General features: G+C 36.5%; 1 protein-coding gene across 8 annotated transcripts in view; it reads right to left on the bottom strand.

The window, feature by feature from the left end:
• The window catches only part of GLCE (glucuronic acid epimerase), a 118,416-nt gene that overhangs the window by 91,183 nt on the left and 4,618 nt on the right, over positions 1-22,615 (bottom strand). Inside the window, exon 2 of one of the 8 annotated variants that reach the window (XM_007120399.4) lies at positions 1,321-1,418. The exons of the other annotated variants lie outside the window; for them this stretch is intronic. The gene's annotated coding sequence lies outside the window, so the exon portion shown is untranslated. The remainder of the gene's footprint in view (positions 1-1,320; positions 1,419-22,615) is intronic. 8 annotated transcript variants of the gene reach the window in all.

Here is a 22,615-nt window from a genome sequence, read left to right as displayed (position 1 = left end):
GTGGGAGGGAGGCAGACGCAAGAGGGAAGAGATATGGGAACATATGTATATGTATAACTGATTCACTTTGTTGTAAAGCAGAAACTAACACACAATAGTAAAGCAATTATACTCCAATAAAGATGTTAAAAAATAAATAAATAACAACTAAAATCTACCATTTCTAACCAAAATAGAATAACAGGGACCAAATTTACTCTCTAGTCTGAAAATAGAAAAAAAAATACATTAAATAGTTTCAAGACATTGGCTATCAGGCTATGTAGGGCAGTGATCCCTGAAATGAGAAACAATTAAGGATGAGCCCTATTATTAGCCCCATCTTCCCTTCCTGCCTTGAGAGAGTTTCCAACCCATGGTGCAGGGAGGGAGAACTGAGGCAGAGCACAACACACTCTTTGAGTTAAGATGGAGCTGAAAGTCTAAAAGACCAAGGCAACTAGAGTTAACAGAATAGAGTACTAGAGAAGTACACAGCGAGTACAGAGAGATCATCAGGTATCTGCAAAGGATTCTTCTCAAGCATTCAGCAGAGTACTAAGCAGTGCTTGCATGTGAGGAAACTACTGGAAGATGAGGAAAGAAACATCTGAAAGGATTAGACAAAACAGTCCCAGCACACACATGGGGTCAGGAACAGTGTCTGTACCCACCAGCCAGATTGGAAAAACTCGTAAGTCATGGATTGGGTAGACTACTCATGAAAGTCTTGACTCAGCAGTGGAGAATACTGCCTCTTGTCTGAGCACTGCTCCAGGCCCATCTAACAAATCACAAAGCCAAGAACTGAAAGGCTCAAACTGTTTTCAAGTAACTTGATGGAAAGTAACCTAACAAAAATATGGTAACATGAAACTATCCAGCATCAAAAAAGAAAAATTCACACTTTCTGCTATCCAAAGACTAGCAGGCATAAAATAAGATAGAAAAAGATGATCTGTCATTAGAAGAATAATCAAAACTGACCCTGAAGGAGTGGTATTACTGAAAATGGAAGAGCAGACAGCTCAACGATCCATCCCTCCTCTAAGGCAACAAGTAAACTGGCAAAAACTGTTAGAATCAACTTTTTTAAACTCTGGAAATTAATCAAAAATGTACAACCACAGGAGTGCTTATGAAGAAAAAAGTTTACATAGTTCAATAAGACATTCAAAAGTTCAAAAGCATTGTGGCATTTTGGTTTAGCAGCCTGCCATCCCCCATTCTCCAGCTCAGAGGTAGACTTGTGGATAGCAGCCCACATTACTGGTGTGACTTGCTGGTGCCAGATGGGGCAATAAAACCTTGTTCTCAAAAAGTATAGCTGTGGGTTTTAACCTGTCTGGTGGCTTCCTGAAGGAATGGCTCAGGGGCTTGTCTGTGTTTTGCACACCCTTGGAACTCTCTCAGAGATGAGGTGGCCTCCCATACAGCATCTGTTGAAAACATTTAAAGGCATATCCGTGGTTACCTGGGGCAACAGAGGGGGGTTAAGTAGCCAAAAGAGCAAGAAGCCTAGGAAGATGGTAGTGAAGGAGACAGAGCTGTGAAAAGCTCTCCTATGAACTGGGGAATCTAGAAGGCCACACACATGTCCAGGGCTAGATGCATGTCAGAATATAGCTAAAAAGATCCTAAGCTTTCACCTCTCACTCATTTTTAGGCTCCATGTAAGCAAAAAGTGAGGAACTGTAAACAGCCTCACTAAGCACTGAAGGAGCACCCCCAACTCAACGTCAGTCTACAAAGTCCAGAAGAAAATTTTTTGTTTGTTTGGATATTGTTTTTGTTTTCTTTTTGGCTCCAGGTGTTTAGAGAAATCTGTCAGATCACTAGCTGACCACTAAGCTAATGGAACAGAGATGTCAATGACCATACATGACAAAGAATACTCTTTGCAAAAATAGTTTAGAAAATAACTAAAAAACTACAACCCATAACAAGCAGCAACAATAAATACTGGGGTGGTGGGAGACTTTGTTCTCTAAAATTACCACATTATTAAAAATGTCCACATATTAAAAATGTCCAGTTTTCAACAAAAAATTATGAGGTATGCAAAGAACAAGAAAGTATGGTCTACTCACAGGAAAGAAAAAAATAGAAACTGTCCTTAAGGAAGGCTAACATTAGACAGACATATTAGACTAACTGACTTTTTTTAATTTTTAATTTTTTAAAGGTTACTTTCCATTTACAGTTATTACAAAATATTGGCTATATTCCCCATCTTGTGCAATACCTCCTTGAGCCTATATTACACCCAGTAGTTTCTACCTCCCACTCCCCCACCCCTATATTGCCTCTCCCTCTTTCCCTGGTAACCATTAGTTTGTTCTCTATATCTGTAAGTCTGCTTCTTTTTTGTTATAGTCACTAGTTTGTGGAATTTTTTAGATTCCACATATAAGTGGTATCATACAGTATTTATCTTTCTCTGTCTGACTTAATTTCACTTAGCATAATGCCCTCCCAGTCCATCCATGTTGCTGCAAATGGCAAAACTTCATTCTTTCTTATGGCTGAGTAGTATTCCACTGTACATATACACCACATCTTCTTTATCCATTCATCAGTTGATAGACACTTAGGTTGTTGCCATATCTTGGCAATTGTAAATAATGCTGCTATGAACAATGGGGTGCATGTATCTTTTTGAATTAGTGTTGGTGTTTTTTTCAGATATAAACCCAGGAGTGGAATTGCTGAGTCATATGGTAGTTCTATTTTTAGATTTTCGAGCATCCTCCATACTGTTTTTCCACAGTGGTTGCACCAACTGACATTCCCACCAACAGTGTATGAGGGTTCCCTTTTCTCCACATCCTTCCCAACATTTGTTACTTGTGTTCTTTTTTATGACAGCCATTCTGACAGGTGTGTGGTGATATATCATTGTGGTTTTGATTTGCATTTCTCTGATGATTAGCAATGTTGAGAGTCTTCAAATGCCTGTCACCCATCTATATTTCCTCTTTGGAAAAATGTCTATTCAGTTCTTCTGCCCATTTTTTAATTGGGTTGTTTGTTTTTTTATGTTGAGTTGTATTGAGCTGTTTATATATGTAGAATATTAATCCCTTATCAGTCATATAATTTGTAAATATTTTTTTCCCATTTAGTAGGTTGTCTTTTCGTTTTGTCAATGGTTTCCTTTTCTGTGCAAAAGCTTCTAAGTTTAATTAGGTCCCATTTGTTTATTTTTCCTGTTATTTCATTTACTTTAGGAGACAGATCCAAAAAAATATTGCTGTGATTTACATCAAAGAGTGTTCTACCTATGTTTTCCTCAAGGAGTTTTATAGTATCTGGTCTTACTTTTAGGTCTTTAATCCATTTTGAGTTCATTTTTGTATATAGTGTTAGAAAATGTTCTAATTTCATTCTTTTACATGTAGCTGTCCAGTTTTCCCAGCACCACTTAGTGAAGAGACTGTCTTTTCTCCATTGTATATTCTTGCCTCCTTTGTTGTGGATTAATTAACCATAAGTGTGTGGGTTTATTTCTGGGCTCTCTATCCTGTTACACTGATCTATGTGTCTGATTTTATGCCAGTACCACACTTACTGTAGCTTTGGAGTATAGCCTTAAGTCAGGGAGCATGATTCCTCCAGCTCTGTTCTTCTTTCTCCAGATTGTTTTAGCTATTCAAGGTGTTTTGTGCTTCCATACAAATTTTAAAATTTTTTGTTCTAGTTCTGTGAAAAATTCCATTGGTATTCTTCTTTTGTTTTTTGGGTTTTTTTTTTTGCGGTACGCAGGCCTCTCACTGTTGTGGACTCTCCCGTTGCAGAGCACAGGCTCCGGACACGCAGGCTCAGCAGCCATGGCTCACGGGCCCAGCCGCTCCGCGGCATGTGGGATCTTCCCGGACCGGGGCACGAACCCATGTCCTCTGCATCGGCAGGCGGACTCTCAACCACTGCACCACCAGGGAAGCCCGCCATTGGTATTCTGATAGGGATTGCCTTGAATCTGCACATTGCCTTATGACTAACTGACTTTAAATCAACTGTCTCGGGGCTTCCCTGGTGGCGCAGTTGGTTGGGAGTCCGCCTGCTGTTGCAGGGAACATGGGTTCGTGCCCCGGTCCGGGAAGATCCCACATGCCGCGGAGCGGCTGGGCCCGTGAGCCATGGCCGCTGAGCCTGCGCGTCTGGAGCCTGTGCTCCGCAACGGGAGAAGCCACAGCAGTGAGAGGCCCTCGTACCAAAAAAAAAAAAAAAAAAAAAAAAAAAAAAAATCAACTGTCTCAAATATGCTCAAAGAACAAAAGGAAATCACAGACAAGGAACTAAAGGAAACTAAGGGAATGAGATCTCATCAACTAGAGAACACTAATAACGAGATATAAATTTTAAAAAAGAACCAAATAAAAATTCTGGAGCTGAAAAGTACAATAACTTTGAAGAAAAATGAACAGAACCAGTGGGATATCATCTTACATACCAATGTATACATAAAGGGAGTTCTAGGGGGGAAAAAAAAGGCAAAGGGTGAGAAAGAATACAGGAAATGATACTAGCCAAAAACTTCCCAAATTTTATAAAAGCTGTAAATCTACATATTCAAGAAGCTTAAAGAACTCCAAGCAGGATAAACTCAAAGAGATCCTCATACTGCCAACCCAATATAATCTGTCCAAAGATAAAGACAAAGAGACAATCTTGAAAGGAGTAAGAGAGACGCAACATGTCACATACAAGGGATCCTCAATAAGATAACAGTTAATTTCTCATTAGAACCCATGGTGGGATGATATACTTATAAAGTGCTTTTCAAAAAACTCTATCAATGAAAAATTTTATATTCAGCAAAGCTCTCCTTCAAAAAATGAAGGAACTGGGAATTCCCTGGCTGTCCAGCAGTTATGACTCAGCACTTTCACTGATGGGGCCCAGGTTCGATCCTTGGTCAGGGAACTTAAATCCCACAAGCCACGTGGTGCAGCCAAAAAAAAAAAAAAAGAAGAAGAAACTAACACATACTCAGGTAAATAAAAGCATCACCAGTAGACCTGCCTTACAAGAAATGTTAAACAGAGTCCTTCAGGCTGAAATGAAAGGACACTAGACAGTTAACTCAAAACCATACAAAAAAGAACTCTAGTAAAAATAACTACATAGATAAATTAAAAAGCCAGCATTGCTGTATTTGTGATTTTTAACTCCTTTTTTCCCTATGTAATTTAAAAGACAAATGTATAAAATAATTATAACTCTAAGTCAATGGACACACAATGTATAAATAAGTAATTTTTGACAATAACAATAAGAGGGAAGTTGGAGCTATATAGGAATAGTTTTTGAATACTACTGAAGCTATGTTGTTATGAATCCAAACTAGTTTCTTATAAGTTTGAGATCAATATAGCCTTAATCCTCAGGGTTAAGGAAAAGAACTAAAAAATATACAAAAAATAAAACGAGAGGGAATCAAAATAGGACACTAGAAAAAATAAACTAAACACAAAAGAGGGCAGTAATGGAGGAAATGAAGAACAAAAAAGATATGATTTTTTTTATTAAAAAGAAGACCTTACCTATGAATAGTTATTTTAAGTGTAAATGGTTTAATTCTTCAACCAAAAAGCAGAGATTGGTAAAATAGATTTTAAAAAGTGATCCAATTATATACTGTCTACAAGGGACTCACTCTGGATCCAAAGACACCAATAGGTTGATAGTGAAAAGATGGAAAAAGACAATCCATGCAAACAGTAACCAGAAGAGAGTTGGGGTAGCTATACTCATATCTGACAAAATAAACTTTAAGTCAAAAATAGTTATGAGACAAATAAGGACATCATACATTGATAAAAGGGTAAATCCAACATGAAAATATGTCAAACATAAACATATGAACCTAACAATATATCTCCAAAATATATGAAGCAAAAATTGACAAAATAGATGAGAGAAATGTTCTATAATAATAGCTGGAAACTTTCAAAAATATCTCACTTTCAAAAAGAAAAACCAGGCAGATAACCAATAAGAAAACAGACTTGTTGAACAACACAAAAAACCAATTAGACCTAACAGACACATACAGAACACTCAACTCAACAACAGCAGAATAGTGCATTCTGGAATACTCTTCTCAAATCCATGTGGAACATTTTCCAGGATAGAAACAGAATAGAGAGAACCAACAAAACCAAAAGTTGGTTCTTGAAAAGATCAACAAAATCGACAATTTTTTAGCTAGACTAACTAAGAAAATAAGAGAGAAGACTCAAACTATGAAAATTAGAAATTATTATGGGGCATTACTACCGACCTTAAAGAAATAAGCAGAATTATAAGAGAATACTGTGAACAACTGATTGTGAACAAATTAGACAACCTAGATGAAATGGATGGATTCCTAGAAAGATATGATCTACCAAAATTTACTCAAAAAGAAATAGAAAATCTGAACAGAACTATAACAAGAGATTGAATCAGTAACCAAAGACCTCCCAATAGGAGAGTGGCAAAGATGGCTGAGTAGAAAGACCCTGAGCTCACCTCCTCTCACAAGCACACCAAAATCACAACTATCTGCAAAACAACCATTGATGAAAAAGAATGGAACCTACCAGAAAAGGTCTTCTACAACTTAACACATAAAGAAGGAACCACAATGAGACAGGTGGGTAGGAGGGGTGAACTCACAATATAATCAATTCCCATATGCCCAGGTGGGCAACACACAAACTGGAGGATAATTCTATTGCAGAGGTTCTCCCACAGGAGAGTTCTGAGCCCCACAACAGGCTCCCCAGCCCAGGGGTCCTGCACTGGGAAGACGAGCCCCCAGAATATTTGGCTTCAAAGGCCAGCAGGGCTTTAATTTCAGGAGCCCCACAGGACTAGGGGAAATAAGAGACTTCACTTTTAAAGGGCCTATGCAAAATCTCATATGCACCAGGACCCAGGGCAAAAGCAGTTATTTAACAGGAGCCTGAGCCAGACCTACCTCCTGGTCTTGGCGAATCTCCTGGAGAAGTGGGAGATGGCTGTGGCTCACCCTGGGGACATAGACACTGGTGGCAGTCATATTTTGGAACATTCTACCACATGAACGCTGTCATCTTGGTTCATTATTGCTAAGACCTCGCCCTACCCAACAGTCTATAGGTGCCAGTGCTGGGATGCTTCAGGCCAAACAAGTAACTGGGCAGGGAAACAGCCCCACCCATCAGCAGACAGGCTGCCTAAAGACTTCCTGAGCTCACAGCCACCTCTAGAAATGCCCCTAGACACAGCACTGCCCACCAGAGGACCAAGACCCAGCTCCACCCATCAGTGGGCAGACACTGTCCCTTCCTTCCAGGAAGCCTGCACCAACCTCTAGACCCACCTCACCCACTGGGGGCAGACAACAGATGCAAGAAAACTAAGATCCCACAGCCTGTGGACCCAGCCCACCCACAGCAGGCCAGACTCTACCCTGGAACCAGTTGGGCCCTGTCCACTTGCAGGCCAACTCAAGCTTTGGGACACCGCAGACCCCAAACTCAACTGTGTCAGGACCCCTGCCCCAACAATCTGAAATGAACTCTGGGATCCCTGGGCTCTGCAGCCAGACTCCAGCACTAACCCCAGGACCTGGCTTCACCTGCCAGTGGGTGGGCAACAACTCCGGAGTCTTCAGGACCCTGCCTCCACCCACCAGTAAGCCAGCACTTTATACCCACTAGGATGGCTATAATTTCAAAAACAAAAATAACAGCTAGGATGTAGAGAAAGTGAAACCTTCATACATTACTGATGAGAAAATAAAATGTTATAGTTGCTATGGAAAATGGTATAGTAATTCCTCAATAAGGTAATCATAATTTCATATTACACAGCAGTTTCATTCCTAACTAAATACATCCAAAAATTGAAAACAGGTGTTTAAACAAAAAAATTTACAAGAAAAGTTTATAACAGCAGTATTCACCATACCCAAAAGGTGGAAATAACTAAAATATCCATCAATGAACAGATAAACAAAATGTCCTATATCCATACATGGAAGTATTGTTCAGCCATATAAAGGAATGACATGGTGATACATGGTATAAAATGGATAAACCTCGAAAACAATGTGATAAGCGAAAGAAGACATAAAAGGACACATGTTGCATTATTCTATTATATGAAATATCCAGAATTGGCAAATCCATGGAGACAAAGTAGATTAATAATTGTCAGGGGCTGAGGGGATAGGGGGAATGGGGAATGATTGTTTAAAGGGTACAAAGCTTCTTTTTGAAGGTATAAAATGACTGTGACTAGATAAGGGTGATGGCTGCACAACATTGTCAGTGTATTAACTTTCACTGATTTGTACATTTAAAATTATTAAAATTGCAAATTTTATGTGTATTTTACCACAATGATTTTTTGAAAGACCCAGAACTGCCACAGATATTAGAATTAAGATGAAATGACACTAAAATTGTCGTTATAACCACATTCCACGTGTACAAAAAGTTTAGCAGAGACATGGAAGGTATTTTTTAAATAGAAATTTTAGAAATGAAAAGTACAGTGATTAAGATGATAATACACTAGATGAGATTAGCACAGAATAGACAATACAAAAGAAAAGATTAGTGAACCTGAAGGCACAGGAACAGAAACTATCTAAAAGAAAGAAAGAGAAAAAAGGAATTTAAAAAAAAAAAAAAAAGAACACAGGTAAACCACTGAACTTCAAGTGGCCAAATATATGGGTAACTGGAGTCCCCAAAAGGGAGGAGGAAAATATATTTTAAATTTGCAGAAATAATGGCAAAACTTCTCAAACTTAATGAAAATTATAAAGCTAGGTGGGGTTTTATAGCATATATAAAAGTAAAATTGATGATAATAGCATAAAGGCCAAGAAGGGCCTTATAAACAAGCTCAACAAAACCCTACCACACACACACACACAAATCAACAAAACTGCATCAACATACATCATAGTCAAATTGCCCAAAACTACTGATAAGGAGAAAATCTTAAAAGTAGCTAGAGGAAAAAAGACATGTTACGTACAGAGGCATAAGAATAAGGACAACACCAGATTCACAGAAACAATGTAAGTGAGAAGACACTGGAGCAACATCTTTAAAGTACTGAAAGAAAAAAAATCAACAAAGAATTCTATACTCAGAAAAATTATCTTTCAAAAATGAAGGCAAAAGTAAAGCAACCATACACCAATAATAATTAATTTTAAAAAAAGAAAAACAAACAAACAAAAATGAAGGCAAAATAAAGACATTTTCAGACATTCAAAAATGAAAAGAATTCATCACACACAGACCCACATCACCAAAAATGTTAAATGAAATCCTTCAGACAGAAGAAAAATCTTGATACAAATATGGATCTACATAAAGGAATGAAGAACACTAGATATGGTGATTTCAAAGATAAATATATATTAATATTTAAATCTCTTTAAAAATAACTGACTGCTTAAATAACAATGTACTGAGGGTTTATAACATATTTAAAAGTAAAATGTATCATAACAATAGCATAAAGACTAACAGAAGAGAAATGGAAGTATACTTTTCTAAGGTTCAGTACTATATATGAAGTGGTATAATATTCTTTGAAAGCAGATAAAGATGTATACTATAAACAATTATGTACTATAAACCCTAAGCAAACACTAAAATAACCAAATAAGTAGTTATAGCTAATAAGGTAACTGATGTGATCAAATAGAATCATAGAAAATACTCAACTAATACAAAAGAGGACAGGAAAAAGAGGAATGAAGGAACAAAGATCAAATAGGACAAATAAAAAACAAATATAGCAAGATGACAGACTCAAACATAATCACATCAATGATCATATTAAATGTATACGGTCTATACACTCCATTTAAAAGATAGATATTATCAGACTGGATTAAAAGCATGACCCAACTAGAAGCTGCCTACAAGAAACTCTTTAAATATAAAGACACAAGTAGGTTAATAATAAAAGGATGGGAAAAGATATACCAGAAAAAAAAAAAAGCTGTAATGGCTATATTAATGTAAGACAAATTCTTAGAGTAAAGACTATAACCAGGAATAAAGACAGTCATTTCATAATGATAGGTGAGTCATTTCATCATAAAAACATAATAATCCTAAATGTTTATGCCCCTAATAACAGAGATTCAAAATACATGAAGCAAAAACTGATAGAACTGCATAAGAAAATAGACAGATCCACAATTATCCAATACTTCTCTCTCAAAAACTTATGTTAACAAATAGGCAAAAAGACAAAAACTAGAAATGAAAGCATGGATATAGTAGATTTGACAACACTATCAATGAACTTTATCTGACTGACATTTCTAAAACACACTACTACCCAACAGCAGAAGAATACACATATTTCTCAAGAGTACACAGAGACCTTATGAAGAGAAACCATATTCTAAGAAATAAAACAAGGCTAAATAAATTTAAAATGATTCAAGTCGTACAAAGTATGTTCTCTGACCACAATGTAATCAAATTAGAAATCAACAGCAAGAAGATTATAGGCAAATCCTCAAATATCTGGAAATTAAAGAATACCCTTCTAAATAATTCATGGATTTTTTAAAAAGGGGGGTAAACTAAAAGGAATTATTAACTGAATGAAAAGAAAAGCAGAACACATCAGAATTTGTGGGATTGTGCTAAAGAGGAATTTAAGAAGAAATTGACAGCAATGAATGCTTGCTTCTACCTTTTAGAAACTAGAAAAAGAATAACAAAGTAAACCCAAAGTAAACAGAAGAAAGGAAATAATAAAGATCAGAGCTGAAATCAACAAAACAGAAAATAGAAATAGAGAAAATCAATGAACTCGAAAGCTGGTTCTTGAGAAGAGTAACAAAATTAGTAAGCCTCTAACCAGAATGATCAGGAAAAAGAGAAATACACAAATAACCCATATCAGGAATGAAAGAAGAGACATCATTACAGATTCTACAGATACTAAAAGGATAACAAACCATGATAAACAACTTTATGCCAATAAACTTGACAACTTAGATAAAATAGACAAATATTTGCAAACCACTTATATGACAAAGAACTCATATCTAGAATATATAAATAACTCAAAATTTAAGAGTAAAAAACCAAAGATTCAAGTAAAAATGAGCAGAAAACATGAAGAGACATTTCACCAAAATGGATATACAGATGGCAAATATAATAAGTTCAACATCATTAGTCATCAGGAAATGAAAATTAAAACCATAATGAGATACCACTACATATCTATTAGAACACCTAAAATAAAAAACAGTGACAATACCAAATGCTAATAACGAAGATAGACAAACTAGACCTCTAATACAATGCTGATAGGAACATAAATTGGTACACCACTCTGGAAACCGGTTTGGTAGTTTCTTAACACTTTCTTAAATATATTTACCATACTACCCTGGAATTTACACTCCTAGACACTCATTCCAGAGAAATGAAAACTCATGTGCACACAAAAGCTTGTATAGAAATGTTGATAGCAGCTGTATTTGTAATAGCCAAAAATGAAACTGCTCAACTGTCCATCAGTGGGTGAAGATTAAACAAACTCTCATACATTTATACCATGGGATACTGTTCAGCAATAAAAAGGAACTATTGATACATGTAACAACTTGGATGGATTTCAAGGGAATTATGCAGAGTTTTTAAAAAGCCAGTCTCAAAGGTTACATACTGTACGATTCCATTTATATAATATCTGGAAATGACAAAACAGTAATGGAGAACAAATTAGTGGTTGCCAGAGGTTAGGGGATCTTTCTGGTGATGGAATAGTACTGTATCTCAATTGTGATGGTGATTACACAAGTATACACTTGATAAAACTGCAAAGAATTATACACACAAAGGAACACATGTAAAACTGGTGAAAAAAGAATAAGATCTGTGGATTGTACTAAAGTCGATTTCCTGGTTTTGATATTGTACTATAGTTATTTAAAATGTTACCACTGGGGCTTCCCTGGTGGCGCAGTGGTTAGGAATCCACCTGCCAAAGCAGGGGACACGGGTTCGAGCCCTGGTCCTGGAAGATCCCACATGCCGCGGAGCAACTAAGCCCATACGCCACAACTATTGAGCCTGCGCTCTAGAGCCTGCGAGCAACAACTACTGAAGCCCACGCGCCTAGAGCCCGTGCTCTGCAACAAGAGTCCACCGCAATGAGATGCCTGTGCACTGCAACAAAGAGTAGCCCCCACTCGCCGCAACTAGAGAGGGCCTGTGCGCAGCAATGAAGACCCAACACAGCCAAAAATAAATAAATAAAATTAATTAATTAAAAAAAAATAAAATAAAATGTTACCACTGAGGGGAACTGGATGAAAGACACATGGGACCTCTCTGTACTAATTTTGGAAGTTACTGTGAATCTATAATTACTTCAAAATAAAAAAATCTTTTTACAATACACTCTTCAAAAACAAAAAAGAAAAAAAAAAATCAAGAAGTATAAAAGTGTACACAACTAAATCAAACCAGTCTTACTGAGATCTCAGACTTCCAATCTCCTAACTCTTTTCCAGAAAAGTCTATGCACACAGAAACATAACTGTGTTTATTAATGTGTGAATATGTATGTTATTTAAACCCACACATACAAAACTGTTTTGCAGTAATGTCAGCATACCATAAACATTGTCCTGCCACTTATTTTTTTCACCCAATAATATGTCTTATCATTTTATTAATAAGTAAAGCCAACTTGCCCTGCAAAGAAACTGCACACATTTACATTCCTGCCTACAGTGTATGAGAGACAGTGATTCTACACATCCTTGCCATTATTGAACGTTTTAATCTTGGTCAATCTGGAAGGTGAAAACATGCTCTACTGTTGTTTAAATTTGCATTATAATAATAATATTATTATATACTAATGTTTGATACTATATGAAAACATAAGATGTTGAGAATAAGTGAGGTAACCCAACAGAAAGTTTTGCTATGGGGAATTATAACCAATAAAAAATTTTTTAAAGGTTGGAGTTGGAAAAGTCCTTACAGGATAGCTTGATTAAACTCTACTCAATACATGCTTTAATGCCTCAATGACAGAATGTCCACTCTATTTTCGGTTCAATTGTTAAAAACATCCTCTTACGTACCAGTATTTTCCTTCCTCTAACTTTTACTCATTGTTCGTAGTTCTACCCTCTGGGGATGCAAAAGATATGTTTAATCCCTCTTCCACATGCCATTCCTTCATGTGTTTCACAGAATCACATATTTGAGTCAGGAAGAATATTAAAGATCATTCAATTACCCAATTTGAAAAGCATTACCATATACCCCACTAAAGTCTTCTTTCTTCCAGGCTGAAAACCTCAAATATGTCAATTATCGTGCAAGCATCTGTTTCAAGACACTGCTTCATTCCAATTACTCTCCTCTGAACTCACTGTCTATCAATGTCCTCCTTAAAATGTGGCAAACCGAACTGAGAGCACTAAGCTAAATGCAAAGTAGAAAAGGAAAATCAACTGTGTTTTGGACATGTCTCAAAATAACACTGTTACACGGGTGTTAGCCTTTAGGGCAGTTATAATAAACCATGGACTCACCAACTTCAGACAAATAAGAAGACACACCCAGGCACACACCTGCTTTGAAAAAAAAATACACCTACACCTACTGCTGTTAGCCCTCCTAGTCTCCAACCCTGTATTTGTGCAGATTTAAAAAAAAAAAATTCAATTATAGGGCTTTGTTTGTCCCTATCAAATATTAACACACCAAAAATAAAATTATCATAGGGACTTCCCTGGTGGTGCAGTGGTTAAGAATCCGCCTGCCAATGCAGGGGACAAGGGTTCAAGCCCTGGTCCGGGAAGATCCCACATGCCACGGAGCAACTAAGCCCGTGCGCCACAACTACTGGGCCTGTGCTCTAGAGCCCGCGAGCCACAACTACTGAGGCTGCATGCTGCAACTACTGAAGCCCGTGCACCTAGAGCCCGTGCTCAGCAACAAGAGAAACCACTGCAATGAGAAGCCTGCACACCGCAACAAAAAGCAGCCCCCGCTCACCGCAACTAGAGAAAGCCCGCGCACAGCAACAAAGACCCAACGCAGCCAAAAATAAATAAATTAAAAAAATAAAATTTTTTTAAAAGGGTAAAAATAAATAAATAAAATTATTATAACAGATATTTTCTTAGATACAGTCCACCGTTCTAATTATTAAAAATAAAGTGGGCTGGGGAGGATCCTGATTCTGTCACATAACATACTAGCACTCCCTCACAATTTTGAGAATAACTTATGATAAACATCTTAAAAGGACATGGGGGAAGATAGCATCTTGAGGCTCACCACTAAGAATGAACTGCAGTTTAATTTTAACATCAGCCCATTCATTAATCAATTACAAATCCACCTGCCTATGCAATTATTAACTACATTTCTGTATCTTTTCTACAAAGATATAATAAAAGGCTATCAAATGCTACCTGTATAACCTTTGGGGTCCCTTTCCTCATTTGTAAAACAGGACTAAATGAGGCAATCTATATAAAGTGTTTAACCCACTACCCAGCACAAAATTTAAAATCCAATAAATGTAGCCATAATTCTAGATATATTATGGCCAGAGCATCTCCTGATGTACCTACCAGCTTACATACCCTATAAGAAAAAAAGAGAGGCTAGTGTGGCATGACTTGTCCTCTGTAAACCCATGCTGGCTCCTAGTGATTAGTGTCTTTTTTGGGGGGGTATCAAAAATATATGTGTTCAATAATCTGACAGTTTGTTCAGGAATAACACCAAGCTCACTATTTTATTATTATTATCTGCAACCTTTACTTCTTTTCCAAATTGTGTATCAGCAGCTAAAACACTCTGTTACACATAATACGTGTTCAAAAAAAAAAGTTTGCTGAATTCCCCTTAAAAAAAAAATCAGGATTAATTTCTTAGTTTTGATAAATTTGCCATGGTTATATAAGATGTTAACATTAGGGGAAGCTGGGTGAAAGGTGTATGGGAATTCTTTGTACTTTGCAATTCTCCTATAAACATATAACTATTTCAAAATTAAATGTTTCTTTAAAGTCAAGAGGATCTTTTCCCACCTTTGGTAAATTCTTTCTTAAAACTACTCATATATTACCAACCACTATTAGGTGCAAATTCTTTAGCAGCCTTTACAGCCCTATAATTAATCTGGAATAGGAGACATGAATTCCAGCAAATAGGAACTCTCATAATACCCCTAACTTATCCTGGCCCACACAGAGTTAGTATTCAGTAAACAACAGTCATCCCCAGGGGCTTCCCTGGTGGCGCAGTGGTTGAGAATCTGCCTGCTAATGCAGGGGACACGGGTTCGAGCCCTGGTCTGGGAAGATCCCACATGCCACGGAACAACTAGGCCCATGAGCCACAACTACTGAGCCTGCGCGTCTGGAGCCTGTGCTCCGCAACAAGAGATGCCGCGATATTGAGAGGCCCGCGCACCGCGATGAAGAGTGGCCCCCGCTTGCCACAACTAGACAAAGCCCTCACACAGAAACGAAGACCCAACACAGCCAAAAGTAAAATAAAATAAATAAATAAATAAAAGAAATGCATTTCCATTTAAAAAAAAAATAGTCATCCCCAAATTTTGTCTTTGGAAACATGGGCTTAAAAAAAAAAAAATCTATCCCCAAAGCAAATATCTTTTCCCTAAAGCATTAAAGCTCTGTAGAATCCAATTAAAACCTCCGACTCTTATTGTTCAAATTATTTAGCAGTGGCCTCCAAGCTCAAAAAGATCTTTGATTGTATGAGACAAATTACTACTATATTATTGGCATGAAAATCTTTTTAAAATATGTTTTAAAATATTTTTTATCATGGCTGATTGGTTTTTGAATTAGGTAAATAAGAGTTTAGGGAAATGATGAATTTCATTTATAATTATTCAAGCTCGAACTTTCACTGTTAAGCAACAAAGTCATGAAAATTCTGATACAACTGTACTTGCCAAAGAAATCCTAAAATACCTAAGAAGAAAGTATCTTGTTCCTAAATACCTTCAAATAGCTTTTGTACTTTAAAGAGTTTCTTTCAGGCATCAACTAATTTTCAAACACTTGGCTTTTCTTTTTGGAATAGAACTACAGAATAGGTACTATAAACAGAAGTGCTATTGTCAAAGAATCGATCCAATAATAAAAAGAGCTAAGGCCACTTGTCTTATAGAAAATTACTGCCAAATGCTGCCAGACCCTGCTTTTCTTCCTTCTGGGCCAGTAGCCAGATACTAATCATTTTTAGACCCTTTCTAATTTTTAGTACACAGTTTAGTACACAATACCACATCTGAACTGGACAGTATTTTAATGAATGTTCTCCATAATTCGTCTAATGTTTTGGCACACACACACATGATTTACAATACCTTTGGAAGTACATATAAGAAACTGGTAACAGTAGTTGCCTCTAGGGCAACTGTTTGGGTCTTTGAATTTTGTAAGTTTTTTTAATAACTATTCAAGAAATTAATTTATCTATTAAAAGAAAAAACTACAATAATAAAACATTAATTCCAGTTAAAACATTTTACCTTATAACATAATGCATGTGGTAGTCTTTTAAAAATCTTTTAATATGCAACTTCAAAAAAAATTTTGCAATGCTCTTCAGTTATAATCAAAGAAATACAAATTAAAGTCAGATCATTTCTGCTTATTAAATTAGAAAAGGGTTCTTTTTTTAATTTTTTAATTAATTTTTTTGGTTGTGCCACACAGCATGCAGGATCTTAGTTCCCCGACCAGGGATCAAACCTGTGCCCACTGCAGTGGAAGTGTGGAGGCTTAACCACTGGATAACCAGGGAATTCCCTAGAAAAGATTTTTAAAACTAATACTGATATTGGCATGTAAAGTGGCATAACCTTTCTAGAAAGTAATGTGGCAATACCTAATTTTTTTAAGTTCTTCTTACCTTTTGACTCAACATTTTTATTCCTATCCTAAGAAAATAATCAAGTATGGAGAAATATTTATGCACAAAGATTTTCTTCAAGTGTTATCTGCAGAGGAAAAAAATATTCAGTAATTGGGAATGGTTAAATCATTACACATCCATTCAACAGAATATTATGCTGCTATTAAAAATTCAGTTTTGAAACAATTTTGACAAAGTACGAAAATCTTTATGATATAAATTCATGGTGGGAGAATAAACAGTATACAAATGAATAAATATATTCATGGAAGGAGGAAGAATGTGTACCATAATGTTAGCAATGTTTATATTTGAGCTGAGGCATTAGATCTTTGTCTTTAGTATTTCTCCACGTATTTAAAATGAGTTCCTAGAACTTATAAAATAAGGGGGAAAAACAAGCTACACACACATTCCTAAGTTTATAATATTGGAAAACTTACTGATATTTAAACAGCTGAAATAAATTAAAGCCTTCTAATTAATAACATTTACAAAAGCTCATGACAAACTAACTCAAATTACTATGTATCATTAAGATCATTCCTACCATATAATAAGCACCACCAGCTAGCTTATTTTTTAATCAATACAATTAAAAAGAAGACTTTGAACTATCATATGGTACAACATGGACAAAAATTAAATCCCATCAAACAGGGTTAAAAATGTAATTATGAGTTAAATTGTAATACTTATTATATAATAAGTAATAATATCCCTGGAAGAAAAAAAGATTAATCTAACATATAACATCTAAATTAATAAACATAACCAAACTATTCCTTTAAATGAACTGAATCTGCCACTGGGAAAAACAATAATTATTAATGAATGGGTAAACTATCATTGCTCAGACATTAATCTGTACAGTTTCAAATGTGGATGGAGTTTACCCCTAAAGATGATTTCCACCACTACTGCCCTCTCGAAAATCACAAATCTCACAAGGTCACTATTCTGCTTAGCACCCTTCAGTGGGTTACCACTGCCTTAAATCCAAATTCCTTACATTAGTTGTAAGATCCTCCATGATATGGTCATTGCATTCACTCCCCACTCCTTCCTTCTCACTTGCCTCCTATGCTCTGGCCAAGTGGTTTGCAAAGTGTGATACTTGAACCAGCGACATCTCTACAACCTGTGAACATGTTAGCACTCCAAATTCATGAGCCCCACTCCTACCGGGAGATTCATATTCACATTATAGCTTGAAAACCACTGCTCTAGCCCTCCTGAATTGCCTGCAGATTCCCAAATCTGCCCTGCTCTCTCTCTGTAAAGACAGCTCCCCACCTACAGTGCTTTTACCCCATTCCCTACCGGGCATCTCATCCACCTTGTTTCCTACTCATCTTTCAAGTCTTAGCTTAGAAATCACTTCAAAAGGGAACTGAAAACTTTTCCAGAATTAGAAAAATATTTCTCATGATTTCTTCTATTATTGTAGGGGTTCTCATTTGCATTCTTCACCAACTGAAGCCATTTCTAAAATTTCTTAAGACCATCAAAGAAAGCCTTTGCTTGACATATACCAAAACATAACTTACGCATTGGTATAAATGATTTCAAACTGTATAGAATAGTAAAATATATATATAATGTACAGTAGAACCAAACTGTCAAAAAGAAATGACTTTTTTAAGTTGGGAAAATATAGAAAAATAGCCAACCAGTTCTGAAATTCACACCTTAAAATTAATTAATTTGAATTTCCTCTTTTCTGGACATATTTCTCCCATCTTCTGGAGAAGGGGCACCAACTAATAAAGAACATGATTTTAAAAAAAGAGGCTAATCAAGAGGAAAGAGAAATGTGTACAGCCTGGATAAAGTTAAGTGCTACATGTTTTAAGTCAGATATAAGAACAAAAGCACGGACCAGAAGCTGTTCTCCAATATTTTTAATAAGTTTGAGATAATCTCACAGTACATGATTAGTTAATAATTTATCTTCAGTCATTTAATGATCATCTATCATGTGCTAAGGACAACATGGAATTAAGAATTATGTGTATGTATCTATATATCTATATCTATATGAAGATGAGGTTAACTTCTAGTTTTTTAGCCAAGAAATGAATCTTTATGCCCACAAAAAGACAGGTACAAAATTGTTCTTAGCAGCTTTGTTCCTAAGAGCTAAAACCTGGAAATGGCCCAAATGTCTATAAATAGTACAATAAAAAAATATACTCACACAATGGAATACTATACAGCAATGAAAAAGAATGAACTTCTGCTAACTTAAAAACTGATTTGATTCCATTTATTGGGTTGGCCAAAAAGTGCCTTCAGTTTTTAAGTAAAACTAAAAGGCACGTTTTTCATTTTCACCAAGAACTTTATAGAACAACCTATTCATCCTTTTGTTCCACTACCTTCTGCCATTTTTCAGGCAACTTCACAATTCTGTCTTCCCAAAACTTTTCGGCTTTTTGAGCAAAGAACTGTTCCAGGTGCCTTTTACAGTCTTCCAGGGAATTGAAATTTTTTCCATTAAGAGAATTTTGTAAAGACCTAAATAAATGGAAATCCGAAGGTGCAATGTCTGGTGAATACAATGGATGAATCAGAACTTCCCTGCCAAGCTGTGACAGTTTTTGCCTGGTCATCAAATAAACATGTGGTCTTGCGTTATCCTGGTGGAAGATCATGTGTTTTCTGTTGACTCAATAAGGCAGATACATCAGAACTTCCCAGCCAAGCTGTAACAGTTTTTGCCTGCTCATCAAAGAAACATGAAGTCTTGTATTATCCTGATGGAAGATTATGCCTTTTCTGTTGACTAATTCCGGACGCTTTTCATCAAGTGCTGCTTTCAGTTGGTCTAACTGGGAGCAGTACTTGTTGGAATTAATTGTTTGGTTTTCCGGAAGGCGCTCATAATAGAGGACTCCCTTCCAATCCCACCAAATATACAACATCACCTTCTTTGGATGAAAACCGGCCTTTGGTGTGGTTGGTGGTGGTTCATTTCGCTTGCCCCACGATCTCTTCCATTCCACACTGTTGTACAGTATCCACTTTTCATTGCCCATCATAATTTGTTTTAAAAACGGAACGTTTTCATTAAGTAGAGAATCGTATGTGGAAATACGGTCAAGAAGGTTTTCTTTGCTTAACTTATGTGGAACCCAAACATCAAAGCGATGAACATAACCAAGCTGGTGCAGTGATTTTCAACACTTGATTTGGATATTTTGAGTATGTCGGCTATCTCCCGCGTGGGATAACGTTGACTGTTCTCAATTAATGTCTCGATTTGATCACTATCAACTTCAACTGGTCTACCTGATCGTGGAGCATCGTCCAGTGAGAAATCTCCAGCACGAAACTTCACAAACCACCTCTGACATGTTCGATCAGTCACAGCACCTTCTCCATACACTGCACAAATCTTTTTTTTGTGTTTCAGTTGTGTTTTTACCTTTCTTGAAATAATAAAGCATAATAGGCTGAAAATGTTAGCTTTTTTTTCTTCCACCTTCAATATTAAAATGGCTACACAAAAATTCACCAATCTTGATGTCTTTTTTTAAAGGTATGCTGATATACAGCTGTCACATAAAATCTAACAAAATTGTTTCGAATGAAGTTAAAGACAGCTAAGTGCTATTAGAGCCATCTTACGGAAAAAACTGAATGAAACTTTTGGCCAACCCAATGTATGAAGTTTAAGAAAAAGCAAAACTAATCTACTGTGATGGTGGTCAGAATAGTGGTTACCTTTGGGAAGTACTGACTAGCAGAGAGTAAGGAAGGATGCTGAGGTCCTAGAAGTGTTCTATTCTTGGTGTGGTTGGTGATCACATGCTTACATATGTAGAAACTCATTGAGCTGTTTATGATTTCTGCACTGTATACAATTTAAGTCCTAGAAAAAAAATTTTTTTTAAATAGAAGAGAAAGTTCCTCGTCCTCCATGCCAGCCAGCAAGGAAGGAAGGAAGGAGAGAGGTTAGATCAAACAATCTTCAAGTTTCTGTTTTAAAGTTCGATTGCCTTATTCATTTAACAAAAATGTGAGCACCTACTTTGTAAAAGGTACAATGTGAGCACCTACTTTGTATCCCGTGGGTGCTGGGGATATAGCACTGAATAAAATGGGTAAAAATCCCTGCTCTCAGGGATCTTACATTATAGTAGGGTTAGAAAGATAATAAAAGCAGTGTGTTGGACTGCAGAAAAGCACACAAAAAGAAACGAAGCAGGGAAGAGTGATAGGAAGAGTATGGATGCTGTAATTTTAAACAAGGTATCAGTAAAGGCCTTTCAGAAGGGGTGATACTTTAATTCAGACCTGAAGGAAGGAAGGGAGGGAGACATACAGATATCTGGAAGAACATGTTCCAGGCCTTCTAAAACAGCAAGGAGGCCACTGCAGCTAAAGGGAAGTGAACAAGGGTTAGATTAAAAAAATACACACACACACACACACACACACACACACACACACACACACACACAGCCAGATATTCTTTTCCCCAGTCTTTCCCTCCAATCCCTCATTTAAAGACTAACTTAAATCAAACCTTTTCTACATAGAAACTTCTGCAGCCACTAGCCCAGTCCACATTTACCTTTATCTTCTGAGCTCCTGGAGCTGCATCACTCATGGCATCTTTATATACTGCCTTGCAATTAAATACTTACTGCCTCCCACTCCCAATAAACTGAGCCTCTTCAGGGCAGTGACTAGACTTTATGCTTTTTTGTATCCCTGTTAGCCCATGGTTAGCATGTAAATGGTTACTGGTCAGGCTGCTGCTAATAACTTTAGCAGGCAGAAGATTAGTAAACTGTGAATAGATTTTTAAAAAGAAAAAAGATGAAGGAAAGAAACCAAGACTAGGGAGCTACGTGAGTGAAGAGGCACTGAAGCGTCTCCACGTGTCATGATCCAAAGTCTGGATTTTCTCTGAGCCATGTCCTTAAGACTCTGAGATCCTCAACATCACTTTTCTAAAAGCCACTCTCGGCTTTTTTCCTGGGGGGAACATCAGGCACCTGGTTTCCTTTCAAATAATGGTTTTACAACACCTATGGTCATAACTGGCTTAACAACAACAACAAATCTTAACCAGCTACAAAGCTGTGTGATCTTGAGCAAGTCATTTAACTATTCTTGTGTATGTCAGTTCCCTCATAGGCTAAATGTAGGAGTTGGATTAAGTGGTCTCTAAAGTCCAATCAATCTCAAATCCTCTACTTTAGCTTTTTTTGAAAAAGCTGAATGGATAAACCTCACAACCTACTTCTTCAATTTATAAAATGAATAAAATATCTATTAATAATTTTAAATACACTGAATAAGAACTCATATTCAGAAAGCAGTGTAGTATTTTGAAAAAGCATAGAATCTGGAGTAAGACAGACCTGGATCTACATAGCCTGCTTCTTAGTAGATAATAACCCTGAGAAAGTTACTAAATTTGCAGGATTTGTTTTCAGAATTAAAGGTAATGTATGTAAAGCAACTATTAAGCCACTATAAAATCCCATACACACTGGCAACAATCATTTCCCATACAGAAAGCAGCCAAGGTAAAATATCTACTAAATCACTGATGTCTAAGATCTGAAATACTCAAACTAGTTCATAACTGTGCTAACAACTTTAGATACAGGGATTAGTGGTTGCCTCAAAATTCTGCATGACTTTTCTGCAAGTTT

Source organism: Physeter macrocephalus, chromosome 11 (genome assembly GCF_002837175.3).
Source record: "Physeter macrocephalus isolate SW-GA chromosome 11, ASM283717v5, whole genome shotgun sequence".
NCBI classification, from domain to species: Eukaryota; Metazoa; Chordata; class Mammalia; order Artiodactyla; family Physeteridae; genus Physeter; species Physeter macrocephalus.
The sequence above is the reverse complement of the archived record's forward strand: the minus strand, read 5'-3'. Positions and strand labels throughout refer to the sequence as shown.